Raw genomic sequence first — 20222 nt, 5'->3', positions numbered from 1 at the left:
GAGAAATGAAAAGGTTAAAGAAAGAACAGAAAGAACAAGAAGAGTTGACTCTAGAACAAGCGGCTAAGCAGTTGCAGGCTAACGAGTGTGAGAAATCCATAGATGTGGCCATTAGAGAGCATAATTTAGCGATTGACAAGTGCTATCCTGCCTTGCCATCAAAAATGGCTAAGATACTGGAGGATTCCGAAAACGATCCTCTGTTGTCTTATCTGTTACGGTCACCTCCACCGTATGCACAAGGTGCTACGGCTCCACTTGTCCCGAATGTTCAATTGCCGGTTGCTGGACAACCTGGTGTTCTTGCTCCTGTCCCTCAGAATCAAGTTCCCGTACCTCCTGTGATCAATGTAAATGTTCCTACAGCTCCTCCTCTTCCTGAACTGCCAACTTCTATACCTATATCTGTGTCACTTGCACCTACTGTTCCACAAACTATTTTTCTCGATACTCCTACTGTTCCATTATCTATTCCTACCTCTACTGCGTTCTCTACGTCTGCGAGTGTGTTAACTCCACTTTCTGTTCGTCGAAGAATCACTGATTCTGTTACTAATATGCTGTCTCCTTTATATAAAACTTTAATTAAGACTCCTACTCCTGACTCTGTTCAGAGACGTAGTCAGCTTCCAAGTACTGAGGAACGGGGAATTTTAGATTCCACGGCTCTCAGATGGATTTCGAAGAGTAGAAGATATAGTACGAGAGATGTGCTAGATACATTTATGCAGTGGAAGGAACCAACGCAACGGTATGTCTTTGATGAGATGTGCTCGTTGTTACGTGAAGAAATAGAAGAAGATGATGTTGAATCAGATTTGGAAGATTTAATTAAAGTCCAGAAAGAGTTTGCTGCAGGAATGATAGTGGGTGATAATATAAAAGAAGCGATGGAACTTATTTTAAGTTTTAGGAATGATCCATCTCTTCGTTCGCCGAGAGATTTAGAAAGAGGAAAAACGAAGCTAAGTCGCCAATATCCTATGAGGGAGGTTCCTCCAATTTGGCGCGAAGCAGTGGCAGCTGATGATAATGCTGGTATTGCAGCTGCTCCAGCGCAGTTCCAAAGAGTGTGGATACACATTCCATGGAAGCGAGCTGAAGTGCTAGCGGTGAAACAGGCCTTGCCAGATCCACGTAAGAATCCTGCTGGATATTACAAGGAATTAACACAGACAGTTGAGGCCTGCATAATGAACTTAGCGGACATTGATATGTTATTTGGAAATGTAGTTCCGCAACCAGTGTGGGCTAAAATTCGTAGAGAGGATCATCAAGCTGCCTTAGGTGGTGATTGGGCAGCTATCACTGCAGCAGATGGTCAGCAAATAGGTGGTGCAAAACCCGAACCCCTAATTGCTAATCTTCCAGGTAGAATAATTGATCTAATGAAGACTCTAATGCCAGCATTACGTGTTAATTGGGACAAGTTGTCAGCATGCAGGCAGAAGAAAGACGAAAGTGTCTCCGACTTCTTCACGAGGTTTGAAGAAACTTTTTTAGATCATAGTGGTCAGGACATGAGCACAGAAGGAGGACAAAGACTGTTTGTCGATAAATTTGTGCATAATTTGTTACCTGAATTATGCAATAAACTAAAAGACTCAGAAAGTGCGTGGGCTGTATCCACAACTGCGCAAATACTTGCGACTGCACAGTACTACGAAAATAGGGATAAAGAAGAAAAGGAGAAATCAGAGAAGAAAACGAAAGATTTAAAAACTAAAGTTCTTTTGCAGCAGGCGTATCCGCCTCGCACGAATCAATCTAATACGCAGCAAGGTTCGTATCAAAGGACAGATTATAGTTCATCAAGACCTCAATATCAATGGAATCAGTGCGCGTATTGTAAGAAAGAGGGTCACTATAAAAATGAATGTCCGATCTTAGCGCAAAATAATGCAGCAGCAGCTCAGAGAGGTCGTGGTGGTTTTGTGCAGAATTCTAGAGGTCGAGGACGAGGTGCTATGCCTCCACAAACGAATGATCGTCCCTCCAATCACTTTGATCAACGAAATGGACAAACTACTCAGCAGAATAGATCTCAACAATATCTTGTTGAGGACTATTGTGAAATAGATGAGGGTTTTCAGCAAAATGGGTACTAGGACAGCCATGGACAAAGAGAGGGAGTAGTATCAGTTCCAGTGGATCAGAGTGGGCCTTATGTCGCAGTAGCAACATCAGGTGTAGTCGAACCGTTTCTGTTGGATACTGGTGCCGCAAAAAGTTCTATCATTCATGCGAAACTCCCTGGCGCACCTTTGTCCGGCTCAACAAATGTTTCCGTAGGTTTTTCAGGCGCCCCTGTTTACAACCCGATATCTGGTCCTTTGTCTATTTCTGTTGGACCGTGCCAATTGAAAGCACCCCTGATTTTGACGACAGGTTGTAATGAAAATCTGCTTGGTTTAGATTTGTTAAAACGACTATATGCGACATTGTACTGTTCTCCGGAAGGAGTACAACTCACGTTGGGTAAAAATATCACCTCTCCGATGTACTTGTCAATGGACGCACTCCCGCCAGAGCTACGCTCACTCCCTGATTCTCTTTGGGCGACTGGTCCTAATGATGTAGGTCTCTTAGAAATTCCACCGTATGTGGTGACCTTGAAAGCAAATGTAAAATTTCCAAGAATTCCCCAATATAAAATATCTAGTGAAGGAGAACGTGCACTTTTATTGATTGTGCAAGATTTGATTAAGAAAGATGTGATTGAAGAAACTAGAGGAAATGTCTGTAATAGCCCTGTACTACCGATTTTGAAACGAACTGATCCTACAAAACCTCCAGTGTACAGGTTTGTCATAGACCTTAGAGAAGTTAATAAAATTGTGGTTCCGCAGTTTCCTGTGGTTCCGGACATTACTGCCTTGCTAACATTGATTCCTGCTACAGCCACATGGTTCTCAGTTATCGACTTAAAGAATGCCTTTTTCAGCATTCCGATAGCCGAAGAAAGTAGAGATATTTTCGGCTTCTGTTTAGGAGGTCGAAGTTTCAGATTTAAACGAGCTCCACAAGGCTATTGTGAAAGTCCATCTATTTATAGTCAAGCATTAAAAAGCCAGTTAGATTCTTTTGTCCTTCCTCCAGGTTCTGCCCTAGTACAGTACGTAGACGATCTCCTAGTGGCTGCCGATGACAAGGAAACTTGCAAAGCAGCTACAATTTCCTTATTGCATCATTTGTCTAAACTAAATCACAAGGTGTCTCCTTCCAAAATGCAATATTGCTGCCAAGAAGTGACCTACCTAGGTCATCTCTTGTCAAAGGAGGGAAGGAAGTTGACCCCAGAAAGAATAAAAGCAATTACACAGATGAGTGTTCCACGCACACAGAGAGAAGTACGTGCCTTTCTAGGTATTACCTCTTACTGTAGGCAGTGGATCCCAAATTTTTCTCTTTTAGCGAAACCATTGGTAGCCTTGACTGGGAAAAATGTTCCGAGTCCGGTGCCATGGTCTGATGAATGTCAAGAGAGTTTTACTGAATTACGAAAAGCATTGTGTTCAGCTCCTGTATTGGGTACACCTGATTACAGTAAGCCATTCACGCTCTACGTTCACGAGAGAGACGGTTGCGCGTTGAGTGTTCTGACACAGAAGTTTGGCGATAAACAACGCCCTTGTGCGTATTTCTCATCAACATTAGATCCGGTAGCCAGAGCGTTGCCTAGTTGTTTGAGAGCTACAGCGGCAGCTGCGGCTTCCATTCGACAATCTGCTGGTTTGGTGATGAACAACATGCTAGTGGTCATGGTTCCTCATGCAGTGGATACACTTATGAACCGAACGAAGACACAACACCTTACCAGTGCGAGACTATCTGGTTACGAACTGACATTACTAGCGAGTCATATTCAGATCAAAAGATGTAATGTATTGAATCCAGCAACACTGTTGCCGACTGATCAAGAGTCGAGTGATTCCGAGCCACATGATTGCTGTTTTAAAACGGAGGAAGAGACAAAAGGACGTATCGACTTGAAGGATACTCCGTTATCCGATCCGGATGGTACGCTGTATGTGGACGGGTCATGTTTTAAATTGGAGAATGGTGATGTGACTGCTGCTTACGCAGTAACTACTTTGAAGACGATTGTGGAGACTGCAAGAGTGAGTCAGAATTCTGCCCAAGCTGCAGAATTAATAGCTCTAACGAGAGCGTGTGTTTTAGCTGAGGGAAAGAGAGTGAATGTGTTTACAGACAGTCAGTACGCATTTGGCGTGGCCCATAGTTTTGGCCGGTTGTGGAGAGAGAGAGGTTTCATTACGTCCCATGGGACCAAGATCCAACATGGTCAGCTAGTTAACGACTTGTTGGAATCTCTAACCTTGCCGACTGAAGTTGCGATTGTAAAGTGCAGTGCCCATAAAGCAATCACGGATGATGTTGGTCGTGGGAATGCCTTTGCTGATGAAATTGCTAAACAGACAGCTAGAGACACGATGAGCAGAATGTATGTTGCTACGTCTGCAAGATGGATTGCTGAGTCTGGGATGTGCGAGGATACTATGGAAAGTGTGAAAGAGATTCAGAAAGAAGCAACTGAGGAAGAGAAACGTGTATGGAGAGAAAGTACGGGCAAGTTGGACTCGAATGGATGTTGGATTGATTTGACAGAACAGCAGCGTTGGATGTTGCCTGATGCGTATGTGCTTGCAGTAGTGACGATGGCGCATGGAGTAGCGCATATAAGTTCTAAAGGAATCTGTAAGATGTTGGCTCCGGTCTGGAAAAATGAGGGAATCAGTAAATGTGCAGAAAGAGTGGTGAAAAATTGTATGGTATGCTTGATGCATAATCCTGGCAAGGGAACTCCAACTCCAGCTGGTCATTTCGCTCCTCCTTCCTGTCCTTTTGAAGTGATTCAGTTAGACTTTATTCACATGGACCGCTGTAATAATTTAAAATATGTCCTAGTGGTGGTTTGTGCTTTTTCCAGGTGGATAGAAGCATACCCACTAAAGGACAACACTGCCCTATCAACTGCCAAAATTCTTCTCAAAGAATATTTCCCGAGATACGGAATGCCACGGATTGTATGGTCAGATAACGGAAGTGAGTTTATAGGGAAAGTTATGCAGAGTGTGTGTGTCGGCCTAGGGCTGAAACAGAAATTTCACAGTGCGAACCATCCCCAGTCTGCTGGTTTAGTGGAGGGTTACAATGGCACCCTCAAGCTGAAAATAGCTAAAATACAAGCATCCACAGGTTTAGCCTGGCCAGACGCACTTCCTTTGGCCTTGTTATCAACGAGAGCAACTGTACATTCTAGAGTAGGGCTTAGCCCTTACGAGATAGTCTTTGGCCGCCCGGCAAATATCTGGGGTGTGCCAAGGCCTAAGGAATTTCGCTCTTTAGAATATCCTATGTTAACAGACTACCTTTACGACTTGACTGCTAAATTGAGTCTTATTCATCAACAGGTTTTCGATGCTTTACCAAAGCCTCCGGAGAGTCCAGGGCATCAGCTGAAACCAGGAGACCAAGTTGTCATCAGGAACTTCGCGAGGACGAAGAACCTTCAGCCGAGATTCGTCGGCCCCTTCCAAGTCCTGCTTGCAACGAGGACAGCAGTTCGTGTAGCTGGCCGCAAGCACTGGGTGCACGCGTCCCATGTTAAGCGTGTCCCTTTGCCGCTTCCTTACGACGACTGGGTGAAGAAGGGAATTGGTGCCTCCGAATCTGAAAGCACACCGAAGTTCATCCCTTTCAGCGATGCCGAATTGATTACTGACACTCCGAAATCTGACTCTCCTCCTGAAAAGACTCCTTTGAACACTGAACATTTGTCTCCAGCATCAGAAGAAACTTTGCCATCTGCGAACTTAAACACTGCAACAGCTGCTAGTGATACACTATTTGCCGATCAAACAGTACCTGCAAAACAGAGATATAACTTAAGAAGCCGTAAAATGGACAAATAAAGCAGACAACTGCATATTGTGATTTTGAAATATTGAACTTTTGCCCTCAGCCAGGAAGTTTGCTATTGTTTTGTTGTTTTTAAAATTGCCTTGCCGTCTGGGTAGCCGTAGGGTCGTGGCTGTGTGCCTAGTTGAATTTGCAGGGGTCTGACACAAGGTCGATCTTTCTGTTAGTTCTGGGAACTCCCAGGGCTGATAGAGGCATTTTCATCTACGTACACATCATCAGTGGTCGCGAGCGGATTGTAGAAGATGGAGCTTCCTGCGCTGCAACGAGAAAATGTGATTTATGTTCGCAGAAACAGACTTCATAGAATTCTTCATAGCAAATGCTTTTTGATGCAATGTGCCATTACATTCCTGATTATTTTAGCAACATTGGTGGGTGGAATTGTCTTTAGTATAAATCTGATTTTTGTGCCAGTTACTACAGTACCTCCCCTTGATCCTGCCATTTCTACTGTTTCTTCTATACACTCTTTTCACTCGTTTCCGGAACATGAGCAAGCCCGACGCTCAGAATTCATTAACAACACTTTTGTACAGTTCTTGCACCAACACCAACTGGTAGTTAACACTACAGACTGCTGGGTGTGTGGCTTGATACCCCACACTATGGATAAAGGTATTCCCTATCTGGTTTTGCCATTCAGCTACAATGGATCATTTCAGGCCCTTCAAACCATCTTTGCTTATGCCCTTGAAACCTATCCTCCACGTCCACCACGTTCCACTAAATATAACTCTGCCAACAAAGCCTTAGTCCAGGGAATTATTGACATGGTCAAGGACGTCAATAATACTCCATCATACCCTAGAGACGAATTGCGAGTATATTTAAGTTGGAATACTTCAGAGTATCGCCTTAGTTTAGGAGAAAGCAAGCGTAAAAGCTCAACTCCAATCTGGGTCGTACCTCACCGAGGTCAGGTCTGTTTGCAAGGTAATGGGAGAAATCCGAGAGCTCAGCTAGGGAGGAGTGAGTGCGTAGAGACTTATGTGTTTCCGGCTAACTCTTCCCCTGCCTTCCTCACTGCTAGGGGTACCTACTTCATTTGTCGAGACAGAGCTTATACATGGTTGCCTGCCGACTTTTCAGGATCATGTTATATTGCTCGATTGTTGCCTCCGACATACACTGCTGCATCTGATTACCACAAAACCAGAGTAGCGAGAGGTGTCTTCAGCAAGGAAGATACCGCTGGTCAGGAAGCTGGAGACTTCTTCAAAGGCTTCCTTCCGTTCTGGGGGCCTATGGCCAATAGTAGAAATATACGTCAGCTAACACGGGTAGTTGAATCTACTATTACCGAAACTGCTGGTGCCCTTAGCAATCTGACAGCTGAGCTTCAGGCGGATAGACTCATGACGTTGCAGAATCGTATGGTTCTAGACGTTATACTTGCAGATCGAGGTGGGGTATGCAGAATGATCCAATCGAGCTGCTGTGTCTTTATTCCTAATAATGCTCCAACAGTCTATGAGGCGATCTCTAAGCTACACAAGATTTCCGACTCTATTCACGTAGATAAGGGAAACTGGTCCTTTATGGAGTGGTTTTGGACTCTGATCTCAGCGTGGGGATGGAAGGTTCTAATGGTCATTGGTGTCATCTTAGTATTCCTATTCTCATGCTGCCTGATTATCCAGTGTGGTCCTGCTCTGTGTAGTCTTTGTGCTGCAACTTGTCTCAGAAAACCACCTGCGTTTGGAGAAAAGGCACGAGAAAGGATGATGATACAACAACATGTCACTGACCTGATGAGCATAGAACTAGATTCTGACATAGACTGAGTAATTGCCTATGTAAGGGCAAAAGGAGGGCTGAGGTTCCGTGACGGTTCCGTGACGATTTGAACCCGTGTTTTCAAGTTTGTCGGAAATACACAATATTGGTATGCGTGAACCGCAAATGATCCATTTAGCATACCCTGGTGTTTTCGCTACGCTACAAGCAAGAGCACTCCTTTTATTAACACATTTCTGATCTACCCACGGCATCCATCTTAGATCATGGCAGCCATTTTGTGTTTCTTGCCCTCACATACGCAATAACCTCTGATCACTTCATTTCGATTAAGGACACGTAGCCTTAGCCGGAGATTCACCTCTTTCATGACACGTGCACCTTAAACCAGATCACGCTGTAGCTGCATGACTCGACAAAGACTGCCTCCTCTGCCCGAGGCCAGTCCTGCCAAACTGGTCTTCGTGTCCATTGTCCTGATCATGATTAGGCGGCCGAAGCCGGTAGCCTTGCCCATTTACAACCCACAAGCATCTCTTATCCCGCTTTCCTATCTTCCACACCTGGCTCCGTTCCTTTCTTTCTGAATCTTTATTAGGGGGAGGTAACGAAATTTACGATGAGGCGGTCCGGCTCTTGAATGCAATATTGACAAGGGATTGTGATGAACTAGTGGGAACCCCTCTTCGTAGATGTTTCGTATCAGATTTTATCAACGGTTCCTGTGTACGCCAAATATTTATTGTTTATGACACAAAGGTTTTGGGAATGTACCAACATGTGAAGAATTCGCCTGAAGGCCAAAAACTAGTATATAAGGAGCAACCCACTTTGTACAATTTGAACAGGCTCCTAGATTCTGCCCGTGTGTAGTATCTGTGACTTCTGTGTCCCTGCAGTAATAAACCTTTGGTCTTTGACGCCACCACCGAGAAGCCCGTGTTTCTGTTCATTTGTGCACCAAGGCAGGTGGAACTCCGGGGTCTTTGGGTGTTGTTCCCTGACACCTCTGGACGGAACCAAAAAGTCCAGAACTCCACCTTATCTCTTTTCAGGCAATCTAAGATAATTTGCCTGCTAGGCGCTGCCTCATCATTAATCCAAATCTTCACCCTGGCTAAAAGTGGTCTGATCTTTATTAAATCTGCAATAAACTCCACACCTAGTTCCTCGTGTACGATGAGGGCCGATGTGATTTGCAGGGTTTTGAACACCTTTCTAAGGTATTTATTTTCTTCCACTTGTATCTTTTCAGTGTTTACAAACCCCCACACTTCAGCCCCATAGGTCACTTTGGAACAACAAATAGATCTATAGAGGTTCATCACTTGTTCGGGCGACCACCGTCCCAGCCTCCGCCCGTAATTCATTATTGCCCCTGTGGCAGCCACAAGTTTAGAGCAGTGTTTGGCAACTAACAGGTTGAAGTTTAGTAGCCCCTCAAACAGTAGGCCCAGATAAGTAAAGGACTGAACCCTGCCTATTTTATGGGGACCTATCCTTTATACGTAATTACCCCCTGCATCAAAGGCACTTTTGGGTATAAGTACCAAGGCTCTGGTCCTATCAAATTAGTACACTGCTTTACTTGGGTTAGAACTCTGCTGAAGTGAAGACTGCTGTGCTGTAAGGATTGCCCCTTTGCTGTAACTGACTGTTCCAAGGAACTGCTTCTCTGTTTGCTGAGCTGTCCTGCTGAGGATAAGGACTGGACCTATCCACCTGAACCCAGAGTCAATTGAACCGCTTGCTGGATTGGCTCATGTTCCTAGAAGTCTCAGGGATATAAAATATTTCCATCTTCTTCTGGTGCTGCTGGATTGTGCCTGCTGTGAGTCTTGTCCTTCCCTGAGGTGCCCTTCCAGTCTAGGGCTTCAGAAGGGGGCTTTCCTGCAACATTACTCTTTAAATCAGGCTTTTGGGCTCTTTGCAAACGTGAACAGGCCCGTTTGCTCCAGAACCGCGTTACTCGCACAAAGGATCAGCACAAGCGGGCACAAGCTTGTCTCTTCACACTGCAGTATCGCTGTCCGCGAGCCCAAAGCCTGTCGGTCCGCGACAGCCAGCAGCTCATTGTGCTCTGCGGACCAGCAACACTCATCGTGCTTTACCCCGAGGAACTTCTTTCCTGCGAACAGGACTCCTCGCTCAGCTTGAGAAAGTAACATTTCTGCGGGACCTGTTTGGAACTGTTTGCTCCATCACGGTTTTCTTGAGTTTTCTTGTTTACGCCGGTCTAGCGAGACCTCAAGTAACATTTAGCGCTATTATCATCTAAGCACTGTTTTCTTATTTAGTCTTAAAAAATAATTTCTCAACTTCTACTTATAGGATTGTTTTCGTTTGGTCTTGTTTTACTCAAATATTCTTTTTCCAAACATGTGGAGACTTTTTGTGATGTTTGCATGGATTTACTGTAATTTGTTCTATACAAATACTTTGCACATTGCCTCTTAAGTTAATCCTCACTGCTCTGGACCAAGATACGAGAAGGTGAGCACAGGTTCAATCAATCAATCAAAGACATTTATAGAGCGCGCTACCTACCCGTAGGGTCTCGAGGCGCTTTGGGGGGGGGGGAGGGGTGCCGCTACTGCTCGAACAGCCAGGTCTTGAGCTTCTTCCTGAAGGAGAGGTGGTCTTGGGTCAGGCGCAGGTCGGCCGGGAGGGAGTTCCAGGTCTTGGCGGCCAGGTAGGAGAAGGACCTTCCTCCTGTGGTGGCTCTGCGGATGCGTGGGACGGCGGCGAGGGCGTGGCTGGCGGATCGGAGGTGGCATTTGGGAGCGTAGAATTTGATTCGGTTGTTGAGGTAGCTCGGGCCTTGGTCGTGGAGAGCTTTGTGTGCGTGGGTAAGGAGGCGGAAGGTGATTCTCTTGTTGACCGGGAGCCAGTGCAGGTCTCTTAGGTGTCCGGAGATGTGGCTGTGTCGTGGGATGTCGAGGATGAGTCTGGCTGAGGCGTTCTGGATGCGCTGGAGCCTCTTCTGGATCTTGGCGGTGGTTCCGGCATAGAGTGCGTTGCCGTAGTCCAGTCGGCTGGTGACGAGGGCCTGGGTGACGGTCTTCCTGGTCTCTGTGGGGATCCACCAGAAGATCTTCCGCAGCATGCGCAGGATGTTGAAGCATGACGAGGAGACGGCGTTGACTTGCCTGGTCATGGAGAGGGAGGAGTCCAAGATGAAACCCAGGTTGCGTGCGTTGTCCGTCGGTTTGGGTGCGGTACCCAGGGCGGGGGGCCACCAGGAGTCGTCCCAGGCGGAGGGCGAGGAGCCCAGGATGAGGACCTCCGTCTTATCTGAGTTCAGTTTCAGGCGGCTCGTCATCATCCACTCGGCTACCTCTCTCATCCCTTCGTGCAGGTTGGCTCTGGCGGTGGCGGGGTCGTTGGTCAGGGAGAGGATCAGCTGGGTGTCGTCGGCGTAGGAGATTATGTTGAGGTTGTGTTGGCGTGCGATGGCCGCGAGGGGGCTCATGTAGACGTTGAAGAGAGTCGGGCTCAGTGAGGATCCTTGAGGGACGCCGCAGATTACTTTGGTGGCCTCTGACTTGTACGGCGGTAGGCGGACTCTTTGTGTTCTTCCGTCGAGAAAGGAGACGATCCATTCCAGCGCCTTCTCCTGGATTCCGACGTTGCTGAGGCGCTGCACTAGGGTGTGGTGGCAGACCGTGTCGAAAGCCGCGGAGAGGTCTAGGAGGATGAGGGCCACTGTTTCCCCGTTGTCCATCAGGGCTCGGATGTCGTCGGTGGCGGCGATGAGGGCGGTCTCGGTGCTGTGGTTGGCACGGAAACCGGACTGTGATGGGTCGAGGGATCCATTCGTCTCGAGGAAGGCGGCCAGCTGTTTGTTGACGGTCTTCTCGATGACTTTGGCTGGAAACGGGAGGAGCGAGATGGGGCGGTAATTCTTGAGTTCGGTGGGATCTGCTGTAGGTTAATTTAGTGTATATATCTAACTTACTCTGCCTAGTGTGGTGGTCCCTACTCAGCAGGGTGCAAACCTGTGCCAACTAGAGACTCTATTTTTAACAATAAGTAATTTATATTTTGTAACATAATGCTGCTGTTTTGGTTAAAATTGTTCTGGGATATCGTAGGAAGGTTTAGACCCTCAGCATATCAGAAATACCAATGCGGTTGAACTAGGGTGTTGAAATGGTGGCCGGCAGATGTTTAATCTGGAAGAGTATCTTGGTGTACTCAACCTAATGCTGAAGTGTACTGTTGTACACCTATGTTCAAGAAGGCCACCGTATACTTGAAAGTGAAAATAAGAGTAACAAAGGTAAAATGTTTAAAACACAGGTACTGGATGAGGCTCGTTTTGTAATTGAAACCGGATACTTAGACTTTTTGAGGGGTCGCTTTTGAAAGTCTGATCTCCCACTGCGTATGGGAAGTATTTGGTTGGGAAGATATTGCAAATCTGAGGCAGTTGCTTTTAGGTTTAAAGCATTTTATTAGAACATAAGAGACATGGGGAAGGGAAGTAGGAGGTCAAGTTTACATACAGTACAAAAAGAGACATGTTGCAGCAATTTGGGTGGAAAGGGGGGAGGTCGGTTGTCCAGGAGGGGAAAAAAAGGGCATAAGCTGTAAGGCAATAAGGCAGTGCGAATGACCCTCCAATAGTCCCCAACCTCCCAAGCAGAGCTAAGCGCGAGTAGCGTCCCGCAACACAGCGAATACAACACAGTCCCTCCAAGCCCCCCGTCCCCAGAAAAGGAAAAAGAAGAAAACAATACCCCAACATCCCCGTCCAATAGCCCGTTATAGAAACATTCACCCCAAGCTGCCTACCCCCACCCCCCAGCCCCCTAATCCCATCCCTCTTAATCCGCTGGAGCCGCCGGCGGCGTCAGCCTAAGAAGGCGTAGGTACCTCGGACATGTGAGCTCGCGAAATTCCGTGGACAGTAGTGCCAAGAAAGGGTGCCAGAGCTCCTCGAACTGGTCTACATTTCCAGCCACTGTGAGCGACATCTTCTCCATACCCAGTACCTGCCAGAGTCTATGTAGCCAGCCAGTGATAGAGGGGGCAGTGGGGGTGCGCCAGTGTACCAGGATATTTTGAACCGCTGAGCCTAGTGCAATAGCAATCTGCCTACCCCTGCGGGACTTCAGCGGGTACATCAAGTCGTTGGGAAGGCCTAGCAGGACGTATGCCGGGAAGCGCGGGAGTTCAACCTCAAAGTGCCTGTCTACCTCATCTAAGACCTCCTGCCAATAAGCAGACAGTACCGGGCACCCCCAGAGAATGTGCGATAGCGTGCCCTCCTGTCCGCAGCCCCGCCAGCATCCCTTGTCGGTAAGTTTGTGCATCTCGTAGAGCCTCTCCGGGGTGTAGTACCAGTATGTGGACACTTTGGTAAAGGTCTCCGTCAGCCCAGTGTGGTATGCAGAATGCCTCGCCCGATATGCGATCTTGTCCCACTCCTTGTGGCTCAGGGTCCTGCCCAACTCCCTGTGCCAGCGCTCTCTCCCCGGATTGTGGTAATGAAACGGCGGGGGCTGGAAAAATTTATACAGATCGGTAATAAGCGGTAATAAACTTGGCATCTGAGGTCCGGTTCACCAGCCACCGCTCGTAAGGTGTGATTTGACGGGCTGCGGCGTCACGCACTTGGGGTTTGAGAGCCCAGTGACGGACCTGCATATAACGCAGTCTGTCCACCTCCGTCAGACCAAATTCCTGTCGGAGGCGTAGAGATTAGCCGGGCGATGTGCGCGCCGCAGGAATGGAACCTCTTGAAGGGTGCGACCTGCAACCGCCTGATCCTGAAAGAGCCAGTGCTTGTCAGATTCCCACCTGCTCCATTCCACCAAATACCGGAGTTGCGACGCCTGAAAATACTTCCGGAGATCCGGAACACCAAGACCCCCCGCCTCCGGGGCAAGCGTAGAGAGAACCCTCTTCATCCGAGGCTTGCGGCCCTGCCACACGAAACGGGAGATGTCAGCCTGCGCTTGCTGTATCCAACCCACAAGGGGCTGGAGAGGTAGGGCGCGAAAAAGATACAAGATCTGAGGCAGTACCGTCATCTTCACCGCCGCGACACGGCCCAGCCACGAGAGCAGGCCCTTGCTCCATCGGCCGAGTTCCTCCTTAATCTTCTTGCTAAGGGCAGAATAGTTGGCTTTGACCATTTCAGGCAACGAAGGTGCAAGCAGGATCCCCAGGTACGGCACCGTGGAAGAGGACCACTGCATAGGGAAAAGACGCTGGAGGTCTCGCCTAGTGTCCACGGAGAGCGACACATCCAGGGCAGCTGATTTGGACATGTTCATTTTAAAGCCAGCCACGCGTGCAAAGGCGTTCAGTTCCTGGACGCAAGCAGGGAGTGACCGCCTGGGGTCATCAAGGGTCAGCAGGACATCGTCCGCATATAGGCTAACAGTATGGGTATACTGACCCATCTTAACCCCAATTGCGTCCGGATTGTCGCGAATCCTCTGGGCAAACGGCTCCATATAGAGGGCGAACAAGAGCGGTGAGAGGGGGCAGCCCTGTCTCGTACCACGCTCAATGGCAAAACTACTAGAGCTGTGCCCATTGACTCGCACCGATGCTGATGGTCTCTTATAACAATTGAAGACCATGGTGCGGAACTTCTCGCCGATCCCCAGTTTCCCGAGAACCAGCTCAAGGTACGGCCAATGAACCCTATCAAAGGCCTTCTCCGCATCGACCGACAGTAACATCTGTTCCCCCGGGACGCGTGAGGCCTTTTCTAACACGTGTGTCACCCTCTTGGTGTTGTCGACTGTCTGCCTACCGGGTACAAAACCAGCCTGGTCCGCCTCCACCAGGCCCGGTAGGTGCAGTCCAAGTCTGGCCGCCAGGATCCCCGTGTAGAGCTTAAGGTCCACATTCAGAAGCGAAATAGGCCGATATGAACCACACAGGGTCCGATCTTTCCCGGGCTTCGGAATAACCGACACCGTCGCGGAAAGAAGGTCCGGCGGGATAGCTCCCGGCTCGGAGAAGGAGTTGAACAGGCGAGCCAGGATAGGTGCCACAGTGGAGCAGAAGGTCTTGTAGAATAAGGCCGTGTAGCCATCCGGGCCCGGGGCTTTACCGTGTTTCAGTCGCGCGATAGCGGCGATGACTTCCTCCACATGGATGTCCCTCTCCAGGTGGTCCGCCTGGGCGGGCTCTAGAACCGGGAGGGTAACAGACTCCAGATAGGCCTCAGCTTCTCCCGGTGAGGAGGGTTCCGCGGCGTATAGCGCCTCGTAAAAGCTACGGAAGGAATCCGCCACATCCGCGTCACCGGAAACCGAAACCCCGTCAGCACCCACCAGCTCCTTCACCACGTTGCGTTGCTGCGCAGCCCTGAGCCGATGGGCCAGGAGCTTACCGCATCTGTCACCGCCCGTATAAAAGGCATGCTTCAGACGCAACGCTGCGTATTCCGCCCGATCTAGGTCTAACGCAGAGAGGAGTTTCCTCGCCGCTTTCAGCTGCCTCCAAACTCGAGGAGCACCCGTTCGGCGGTGAACCTGCTCAAGTTCCCTGACTTGCGCCGTCAGTTCGTCCCTCTTACGCTGCCGCTCTCTGTTCTCGGCCGAGGAAAAGGAAATAAATTCCCCCCTGAGTACCGCCTTCAAGGCCGCCCACTGCGTCGCTAGAGACGTGTCGGAGTTGCCATTGTGGACCAGATAATCCTGAATGACCTCCTCCACTCGCTTCACCACCGATTTCTTATGTAGAAGAGTATCCCGAAGCCGCCACATCCCTCTGGAGGGGGGGGGCTGCTGGCCATGCAAAGACTCCGGAAACCGGTGCATGATCGGACAGGGACAAAACCCCGATGTCTGCCGCCGTGGCAGCCGAGCGCAGCGGTCCGCTCACCAGGAGGTAGTCCAACCGCGAATAAGTGCGGTGCGCATGGGAGAAGTAGGAATAATCCCTATCGGTGGGGTGCATAGCGCGCCAGAGGTCATGCTGATCCATCTCTGCAATCCGGTCTTGCACCGCTCGGGAAAGCTCCCCCGTCTGCGGGAAGCGTTGGGCAGACCTATCCATAGCCGAGTCGAAGACCATATTGAGGTCTCCCCCCAAGACAACATGGCGGTCGGGCGAGGCAGTGACGTCCACCAACACTGATTCCAGGAAACGATCCTGGTGGTCATTCGGGCTGTAAACGGAGCCAACCGTGAAGGCGATACCCCCAAGCCGCATGCGATACGCCAGGAGCCTCCCCTTTTGCTCGGCATATTTGTATAATACCTCGCCCCTGAAGGAGCTAGCTAAAAGAATGGCGACACCTGCAGTCTTGGTCGCCGCCGAGGAAAAGAATTGGGTGGGGAATTTGGCAGAGCGCAACCTGTGACAATCTTTGGGAAGTAAATGAGTTTCCTGCAAAAGGCAAATGTCAGCTTGCGTCCCCTCTAGCAGGGAAAGGATCGCCCTACGCTTCACAGGGTTGTTCAGACCCTTAACATTAAGGGTCACTACCTTCAAGGACGGCATCGCTCCCAGGGGATCGAAGCGCTAAGCAGCAAGCGAGGGATCAGCGGGGGGGGGGGCGCGCGGGGCAGGGGCGCAGGGAAGGCCAGAACCGGCCTCGCATGTGCTTGGGCAATATCGGACAGGACCCCATCAACAACAAACCAACACCTAAGCCCTCCCAGAACCAACCCATGGCAACTAGCCAAAACCATAAACAAAGAAAAACACCCCATTGTCTCAGTCCAGCCCGAACGGGCAAGTCTGCAGAAACCAATCAAGTGGACGTTCAGCCACTCACCTCCAACCGTCCCCCCCCAACCCCCAGCCCCAACCCAGCATCGTAGAGGCTAAGAATCTCTCCCCCCGGAGTGAAGTTAGGCCGTCATGGCCACGCCGTTGGAGTCAGGCAAGTTCCTGGCCGCCGTTCTCAGGGCCTCCGCCATATCCGCCCTGATGGTAGGGGAATCAGGGTGGCTCGCAGTCGCCGGCGATTGTCGTCTCCTCGATCTTCGCCGGCTCCGTCTCTCCGGACGTCTCCATGTGGGCGTCGCTCCGTCTTCTTCCGTGGCTGTGAGTCCTAACACCCCGCAGATGTCTTGGAGGGAGCGCAGCTGATGTAACACCCCATTCCATCGGAAGATGAGACGGAAGGGGTGACCCCAGGAGTAGGGCGTCTCATGTTCCCGCAGAAAGTCCGTAGCGATCCGGAAGGACCTACGCTTCTGCAGCGTGATGGCGGACAGGTCCTGGTAAAGCGCCACGGGCCGATCTCTGAAAGTTAAAGGCTGCTTCCTGCGGGCCTCTGTCATGATGCGCTCCTTCAAGGGGAAATCAGGCAAGAACGCCAGAATATCAGGGGGGGGTGCCGATGACTGGCGCTGTCGGCCCACTCTGTGCGCTCTGTCTATGCGGATCGGAAAGCCCGTGTCTTCTCCTAAAATCTCCCGGAACAAGTCCTGCAGATAGGCCACCAGGTCCGTTCCCTCATCCGCAGACGGGACACCCCGCACCCAGATATTGTTCCGCCTGGACCTGTTCTCAAGGTCTTCAGAGTGGGCCTGGAGCTCAACACACTGCTCCCGAAGACGGAGAACGTCCTGCTGGAGATGGACTATCTCCTCATCTCGGCGCTGGGCCGCCGTCTCCACCGTGTCAACACGTTCGCCAAGGCCCTCGACCTCCCTGCGTACTTCTCGGACCTCGCTGGCCACCTCGGTCTTAAGCTTCTGGAAGTCCTCTTTGAGGGAGCTGAATAAGTCCTCCATGAAGGACCTCGTGACCGGCGGCACGCCTCCAGTGGCGTCTGCCAAGGCCCGAGAGGACCCCGGGGACGGCTGTGTCCTGTCCCGCAGCTGCTGGGCCCTGCTGAGCATGTCCGGGAGAGTGCGGTCACCCCTCTTCGCGCCTCCTCTCCCAGTCATCTTGGTCCCAGCAGCGGGCAAAGCTCAGGGCCGGCCGCCGTAGATGCGTCCAGTCGCTCGTGGGCACCAGATGTGAGGACCCCGCCGGAGACGAAGGTGATGCGTCACAGGCGACAAAATGGCGGCTCAGGCCAGGGCGAGACAATCATAGTACCGACCAGGGCGGCAAACAGGGCCAAAATCAGGGTCCTTCAGTAGTTCCCTCCCAAGGGAGTTAGTGCAGGAGCTGGGATGAAAGTAGGCACTCGTTCGGCAAAGGCGCGGGTGAAGATCGCCAGCTCCAGCTCCTTAGTGACAAGATGGCGGCAGGGCGGAACCCGGGAGAGCGGCCCAGGCCAAGACCGCCGGCGCCCCCCGGGCTACAATGGGCCAGGAAAGTTCAAAGCCAGTGTCTCACAGTTGTACCGGCGTGTACACCCAGGTCGGCCGCCGCGCAGACGCCTCCGTCTCCCGCCACCAGGTCCGGGGTCATCGTCGCACCATATATCGCCATCAGTAGCGAAGGGGCAAAGCGCCAGCGAGGGTCCAGGGTCCGCTGTGCAGCGGTGACTCCGGTCACGTAGGCTCCGGCCGGAGGACTCCTGTACTCTGCGGAGCACGTCGGATCCGATCCCTCGGGATCACCAGCTTTCAGCACCCGGCCCAGCCGAGGCGCTCGGACAGCACCGCAATACGCTCCGCCTCCCAGGCTCTTCTCCGTGGTCCGATCCAGGCTCTTCTCCGTGTTCCGATCTTTGAGCTAACTTTCAGGGCACTTCCTCCAGGGCGATAGGAGTCAGAGTAGCATCAAAATGTGCCCCAGGAACTCCGGCACAGTCCTCTCACCCGCAAAGCAGCCGCGGGGGGAGAGAAGCGCAGGAATCGGGGCTTGAGCTGAGCCGGGCCGGAGGAGCTACGGGAGGAAGCGTCCGCTCACCCCGCCATCTTGGCCACGCCCCGGCAGTTGCTTTTAACCCACTGGAAAGTTGTGATTTTTGGCAAGAAAGATGGACAAGAGCAGAGGTCACCAATGGTTGCTTAAGCGCTACCATTTGTTAGATCTTGGTTATGAAGTCCACCATAATAAAAATACAGAGGATCTCAAACTTATTCATGGTGCTTCCTTCAGAATGCAGGAGTACTTACTAGTAAGTTGTAGATCTCAGAAGTGTCAGCCAGTCAAACCAATCCCAAAGTTCTTTCACCAAACACCTAACTGGTTGAAGCCTGTGACATAACCAATCACCATGCACCAAAGTTGCTGCTGAAGTGGACTTCGGCTTTGTGCGTCACACTGTATGTGTAAGCTCTGTTCTGAGAAGAAACATCAGAGTACCTCAAGGGGTCGGTAGGGCTTGCAGATGTTGGTCAGAGTATACCAATTTAAACAAAAAAAAATGATCCATGAGCAGGTCTGATATGGTAACTATTGTAACAGTTATTAGAATTTTTTAGCAGCTCAGTATGATTGCCATTTCTCAAAAGTAGCTCTCATAGAAGAGGTTGGCGATCCCTGGACTAGAGCTTCATAAACTAACAGCTTTAAATCTGAAGATCACAGCATTTTGTGCTTTCAGGTCAGAACAAATGTGCATGTAACCTACTTAAATTGTCTTGATTTGTGTGTAAAAGGCTGTTCGAAAAGTTCTTCATAATGTTTAGAAAAAAGTCATTGCTGTTGCCATGTTCATTTTACTACAGCACTTCACTAAGGGCCTCATTTACGGGTAATTGGTGCAGGGCAGCGCAAAAAGTCATGCTGCGCTGCCCTATGCCAATGTGAAAGGGCAGAAATGCATAGTATTTATGAAATACAGTGTATTCCTTCCCTTCCCCCTTGCGCAGCCGCACAATTTGATGCCTAGTGTCAAAGCAGGCACCATGGTGCCAGGGTGTCTGAGCTGCATGCAGGATGATTGTTTTGTGCAGGAAAGGGCCCCTTCCTGCACAAAAACAATCCAGAGAGGTGTCTTCCTTCTTTCTATATGTGCTGCAGAATGCAGCACACACGAAAAGAGGAAAAAAGCACAGGAGAAATAAAAATGTTTTTTCTCATTACGCCTGCTTGGGAGAGGTGTGAAGTTTTTGACAGAAGGCATGGCTTGACAGTTCGGGCTGGACTGTTCCCATGAGGCACAGGGTCAGACTTATTTGCATATGGCCATGTCTGAACTGGAGTGGCAGAGTGGGCTAAAGAACTGTGATGGATTAAACCCAGATCAGTTGACTGGGGGTGAGTGCTTGTATTGTCAACGCTCCGTCCATCATTTCCCAGGTTTACATGATTAAGTAAATCTGGGGTTGCATCAAAATGCATGGGTGTTGCGTAGGAACACCTGCTGCAACACCCATGGAACGTCTCCCTGGCACTGAGTAAGGCAACACAATGACGTGTGCTGCTTTGTATTATTCAATTTTTATGAGGCCATGCAAAGCAAAGCAAAGTGGCTTTGAGTGGCCTCCTATATATGATTTAGAGGCTTGTGCTGCCAGAATGTAAGAAAAAAGTGATGCTTTGGTGGTGCAATCCTCTCATAAATAAGGTCTTTAAGGTTCAGATCACATTTGAGCCATATCCCTTCTTTACCTGGGTGTTCTTCATCCAGTTAAGTGTTTGTATTTATATATCAACAAAACCTCCAAGCAGTTAGGCTTAAAGTGGTGGAACTAGTAGGATTGTCCTTATTC

Source organism: Lissotriton vulgaris, chromosome 8, assembly GCF_964263255.1.
Source record: "Lissotriton vulgaris chromosome 8, aLisVul1.2, whole genome shotgun sequence".
Taxonomy (NCBI): Eukaryota; Metazoa; Chordata; class Amphibia; order Caudata; family Salamandridae; genus Lissotriton; species Lissotriton vulgaris.
The sequence above is the reverse complement of the archived record's forward strand: the minus strand, read 5'-3'. Positions refer to the sequence as shown.